Genomic DNA, 5,899 nt, shown 5'->3' with positions numbered 1-5,899 from the left:
CGACCAATTCAGACTGGATTAACTTTACACTCCTCCTCCTTATTTCTGTCACTTTCTCCCCGGTCTCTCTCTATTGTGCAATTTCCGAACTTTGCTCACCACATGCAATTTACTCTCCTGAAAGTGGAGCCTCAAAGCATGCAGCTGGACCTCCGAAAGCTACAACAGTTTTTTTTTTTCCTTTTTTTTTGTGGAAATCTAATTTGAACAAAATCCCCTTTGTGCTACAGTTTATTTAAGCTGAAAAACTAAAAGTAACACAATTTTTCATCTGGTGAAGACATGCCATGCAAATTAAAATGTGTGTGAGGTCTTATTTTCTACACAAACCTTTGTGCACCTGTGTGTGTGTGTGTGCCCCTCACGATTTGCCACTAACAGCATTTGAATAGAGGGACTGTGTGCTTTGCTCCAGATGCTGACTGACAGCAGGTGGGCTGTTTGCTGTGGGGATGCCAGGTTGTGTTTTTGTTTGGCCCTCCTCTGTCCCTCCTGGCCGGTAGGTGGTCCTGGGCTCCCAGGGTGTGTCCCTGCTGACCAGTACCCAGGTATGAGGCTCCTCAGTTTGGATAACACTATAGCTACAGGCTGTGGGAGGTTAACGAGGTACCAGCACACACAAGACATTCGGACCCTCCTGTGGCCAAACCACAAGTGGATGTATCTCAACAATGAAGGATCCAAGCATGAATAGAATATAAATATACAATTCTACGGTGAGTGCACGGGGGGGAGGGTTCTGAAAAGTGTGGCTGCAAGTACAGGACTGCCACTAACTATTAACCCAAGTAGTTTTAAGGTTCAACAACTTCATAGTGACAAGGTGAGGGTGTTAGACACAGTTTGAAGCAACAGGAACATCAGGGAAGAAGTAAATCTTTCACATATTGCATTCAGCTTAATGTTGTTGTCATTTGACTTTTTGTTCACCCACTTTCATCAAACACATTTCTTATAAAACCTCATTTATATGCATGTGTGAGGCACTGGTCAGCGTACGACAATTCCATAATCATTCACACTAGTACTTTAAGCAGTCTTTAGAAGTGGGGTTCTGTGGAAAGGTTATGAACATTATCTATCCTACCTGTTGTAGACAACTCTTCGAACGACCTCAGTTATAAGAAATAGAAATTAAATTTGACAAAAAACTCGATAAAACCTTAAAAGACAAAATTCGTTGTTTTCCTTATTCGGTGTAAATATTATAATAAGGCTCTGTGATTTACAAATTCAGCTTCAGCTGTTGAGATCTGATAATGATAAGGGTGAATAGATTAAATAATCTAAAGATTGAGTTCCTATAATCAGTCTGTTGTTTGGTCAGCCTGACCTGGTGCCCCTGCTTTAACGAGAGCTTAATATGTGTTAAGTTGAAGAAAGGTTATCACCTTTCCTTATCCTCATCGAGCTGCTACATATCTCATCGGTGTGGTACGAATTAAACTCTGTTTCTCTAAACTGTGGCTGTTTAAAAGGTTATCTGCAGCAGGTGAGATATTAATTATTTATAACCTTTCTACAAATTCCACTTAAAACATTTCAACTATAGCTTTAAGGTCTCATTGTAAACAGAAGATGGCACTACTAAATGACACCCCAACATGCTTAAATAGCCCAAGAGAGGAAGTAATTTGTTTTTTGTCAAGGATAAGTACACAAGCAACATCGCCTTACCCTAAAGCTCACTTCTGAGGAAATTTAGAACTCAGGAGTCTAAAACTAAAGACAATATTGAGACTGCAGATGTGCTTTCTGCAGAAATCACATCTAACTATTGGAGAAAGTTTCCTTTCTTCTTTATGCATGAACAACAAAAACTACAACTGAAGGAAGCAGACAGACCTCGTTTTAAGGGGTCCTTAAACTCCAACTTTACAGGTTTATCAGCACATCTGCTGCCATATTATTAATGTTTAATTAGTTCTTTAGGGAAAGTTTCTAATTCAACCAACAATGTACTTCATCCAGGGTTACGAGTCTCTGCTCCTGTTACTTTGTTGGAGGTTTTCTGCAATTTAAATTCACTAGACTGACTTGTTGAATCTTCACTGGGTTTTTTTACAGTTGTTGAAATGTTTAAAGCTGATGTGTTAATGGGCTTGAAAAAGTTCCCAGGACTAAAAGTTCCACTTATGTTTTGGTGGAAACAGACAAACAAGCTGAGACGTGCCTGTTTCCAAATGGCTTTTTGTGAAGGCATCATAAATGCCTTTTTCTTTTCATTTCAAAGAACCCTTCTCTAACATAAAAGCAGCGTCTTTTCCTGAGAGACGTGATTATTTTAGCAGGACGACTCATGCAGAGTGAGTGTGTCCTATCTGATGTCCAGATTTGTCTCCTGTGGAAGATGATTCGTGCTTCATGAAGAGGAAAATGGGACAGCAGCGCCCACTGACTGTGGATCAGCTAAAATTCATGAATTTGGCAAAAGTGGACACAGGACCTTCTTATAAAGCCAAATAAAAACAAGGTCTAACATTTCTTGAAGGAATGCACATTAACCCACCACCACCAAAACAAAGATGTTGCACAACTTGTTAGTGCTCACATTATATATTGGGGATGACTATAACCTATTGCCAAGCCAAATTTAGCTCAATATCTGAAAAAATTACTGAGTTAGATCCATTTTCTTTTTCAAAAATCAATTAGCTGTGGTAGCCACCTTGAATCTGGTTGACTCTAAAAGTTAACCAGTTGTAGATGTACATCTAATGATTACTTTCTGAGAGTCTCATTAAAATGAGATATTAAACAAACCCACACAGAAACACAGGCAAATTTCGTCTTAATTATTATTGCCAATGTTTCATGGCAGAAGGGCAATAATTTGTCTCTTTCGTTTTCCACTGAACCACCTGTTCCTCTACAGCCAGAGACTCTTCTGATCAAACAGGTCAATATCTACAGACGCTCAATCTGGTCACTTATAATCACCAATAAATACAGTTATAGCTCCTACAACTGTGCTTATATCAATAAATCAGCCGGTGGTAGTTGCACACCCTTCGCTTTTGTCCAGTCCAGCTCTGAGGGTGTCAGAGTGTGACAGATGGGCTTTAGTGAGGAGGGCCAAGCCGCTGATTTGACCTTGAGACATGCAGGCTACTGAAGTCTTGGAAGTCTCACTCGGCTCTTTGATAGTAAAGATTTGGTTCCTCTGTTGTGTTTCTTTCTAAATTAGAACAAAAGATCATGTTTTTCTTGGAGTTTAAGACCTGTAAGAAGAGCAGGAGCTTGCGTGGCCAGGCCCGATCTCTGCTGGGCCTGGAGAGGCTCGGTCCCACGACTCTTACAGCCTTGGGTTCGTCTCCCTGACAGCAGGAGGACCGTGGCTTTGTCAGTTCGCCGGGAGACAGGGGGAGGGCATATTGCCACAGACGTTAACAAGCGTCCTCACCTTTTAACAACCACGGCTCCATTTAGCCGAAACGCTCCCCAGGGCTGTTAGATATTTTCCGATGAATTATATATCAGAGCCGGAGATGAAAGCACTCAGTGGGAGCCAAGAACATAGCTGGTGGGGGAGCAGATTTTGAAGCCTGGTTGGGCTGTTTGTTTTGTGATTGTTCAGGGAAAATGGGAAAACTTACAGGTTGTACAGTAAAACTGCAATCAGGAAGAAAATACACTTGACATGTGATAAAGGTAGGCAAAATCAGCCTTTAGGTGTAAGAAATTAGGCTGATATATATATATATGTCTAAATAGGCTCTATCTATCTATCTATCTATCTATCTATCTATCTATCTATCTATCTATCTATCTATCTATCTATCTATCGATCTATCTATCTATCTATCTATCTATCTATCTATCTATCTATCTATCTATCTATCTATCTATCTATCTATCTATCTATCTATCTATCTATCTATAGCCTATTTAGACATTTTTAGATGAAGCTCATGATGAAAAGCGATAAAGTTGCAGCCATTTTGGTCAAACCTTGCAAAAGACGTGCACAATGTCACACAAGATCTGTTACACAAGATCTGATGGGAATGACTCTCAGCTACTACCACGTGAGCTCATTAGTTCATGAGATATTTTGCTAACAGACACAGTAATTAACAGCAACATTATAAAAACAGATCCCATGTTATCAGCTGGTGCTTAAAGCATAGGATGGAGATGACTCTCAGCTACTACAACACCAAATTTTAGCCCCCTACCTAAAAACTGACTGACATTTTTGTGCTTTCTAAGGTCACTTAGCTGTGGTGGCCATCTTGAATCCAGTTGACTCCAGATGTTAATCAACTGTAGGTGTAAATCCACTGATTACTTTGTGAGAGATTCATTAGGATCAGAGCAGTGGTTCATTCAGATATTCTTCTAACGCAACAAACAAGTGCTTTTTGTTTGCTGTGTTCCCAAAATATCTTTGGTAGCAGGCGATAACGATGCCTAATTGGGATTAAATCAAAGCAGTGAAGCTGAGAGCTGGGTGGGATTGACAGCTGATAATCCAGCACATGTTTGTAATCTTGATTGTAAAACAAAATGAGGCTAATGTGATTCTCTTCCTTCCTCTTTCCCATAATCTTCATAAAAGGGTGACAAGAAGAAACACCTGCCTATATCCTTCCTGCCTCTTTGTTTTTGCTTTATGTATTTATGTATTTGTGTTTTATTTCATGTCTTGTTTTGTTTTGTTTTTGCCCTTGTGAGGAGTGACGCCCAGCACTGAACTTTTACTCCGTGACACAGAAAGCTTAAAGGCATCAGAATGACATAAATAAATAAAATGGATGGGGTCTCTGGGTCTTGATGGACTTGCATGAAAACCCTTTTTAGATCAGCAGTGAATTTAACATTAAAGTCTGTTTGCTGCCTCATCACTTTGCCAAGCAAATTGCCATTGGTTGTTCAAATTTCTCGCCTCCTTCTTTCCGAACGCCCTCCTCCTCTCCCCCTTTATTTTTGTTTCTTCCCCCTCTACACACACATCTCTCTCTCCCCCTCCATAAACACAGAGCATCCCTCAGTTTATAATCCAACATCCGGAAGGAAACAAATCAAAGGCGCCCGATGAGCCACAACCGAAAGGCGTTTCATCCACCAGGACACCCAAGTAAGTGTTGGCCTTACACCTTAACTGAGTTTTTAAGGAATTCTTTTTTTGTTTGTTTGTTTGTTTTATTAAAAACTTCCAGCTACCAGGAGAGAGATGTGGACTTATCTGCAGAGGAATAACTGAGGAGACGGACAGAGTTACAGGACAGAGGACCAGTCCTCAAGTTTAACCGCTTAAAATAAGAGACAAATCATAAGATCATTAAAGTGCCTTTAAATCAAAAGCAAAATACAGTTTTTTTTTTTTCATGAAACATGTTCTTTGTTTAAAAAGAAAAAGGTTAAACAGGATTCCAAATTGTGATTGTTTTCATTCTATCTTATATTGGTAGAAACAGAGTAAATAAGTAAGTCAAATAATTTATTAAATAATAATAATAATAATAATAATAATAATAATAATAATAATAATAATAATAATAATAATAATAATAATAATAATAATAATAAGTGTCAGTTTAGGACAGTAAAGGTCTAACAGCAGCTCTTTGTTTTATTTTCCTGACGCAGAAACTGATGCGGGGCTGGATGATGCGGGGTTGGATGATGCGGGGCCGCGGCCGCATGGCGTCCTGTAATCAGACCAGCGCGTGCCATCCGGATTATCCCCTTAATTTCTGACAGGAAAAAAAAGAAGAAATAAAGAGATGAACAGAGAGAGAGGGAGAGGGAAAAACAGCTTGAGCCAATAATAATTATAATCTGAACGGATATAGATCAACCAGTGCATGGTGACAGACTGAGAAGAGAAATGGCCGTTATTGTCATAATAATAATAATAATAATAATAATAATAATAATAATAATAATAATAATA

At 39.1% G+C, this 5,899-nt stretch overlaps 1 protein-coding gene across 2 annotated transcripts in view; it reads left to right on the top strand.

Moving 5' to 3' along the window:
- Positions 1-4,929: 4,929 nt before the first annotated feature.
- LOC108231762 (homeobox protein OTX2) overlaps positions 4,930-5,899 on the top strand; it is a 4,408-nt gene continuing 3,438 nt past the window's right edge. For both annotated transcript variants that reach the window (XM_017409041.3, XM_017409038.3), the window contains exon 1: positions 4,930-5,080. The gene's annotated coding sequence lies outside the window, so the exon portion shown is untranslated. The remainder of the gene's footprint in view (positions 5,081-5,899) is intronic.

Source organism: Kryptolebias marmoratus, linkage group LG19 (genome assembly GCF_001649575.2).
Source record: "Kryptolebias marmoratus isolate JLee-2015 linkage group LG19, ASM164957v2, whole genome shotgun sequence".
NCBI lineage: Eukaryota > Metazoa > Chordata > Actinopteri > Cyprinodontiformes > Rivulidae > Kryptolebias > Kryptolebias marmoratus.
Note: the sequence above shows the minus strand (reverse complement) of the source record. Positions and strands in the feature narration are given on the sequence as shown.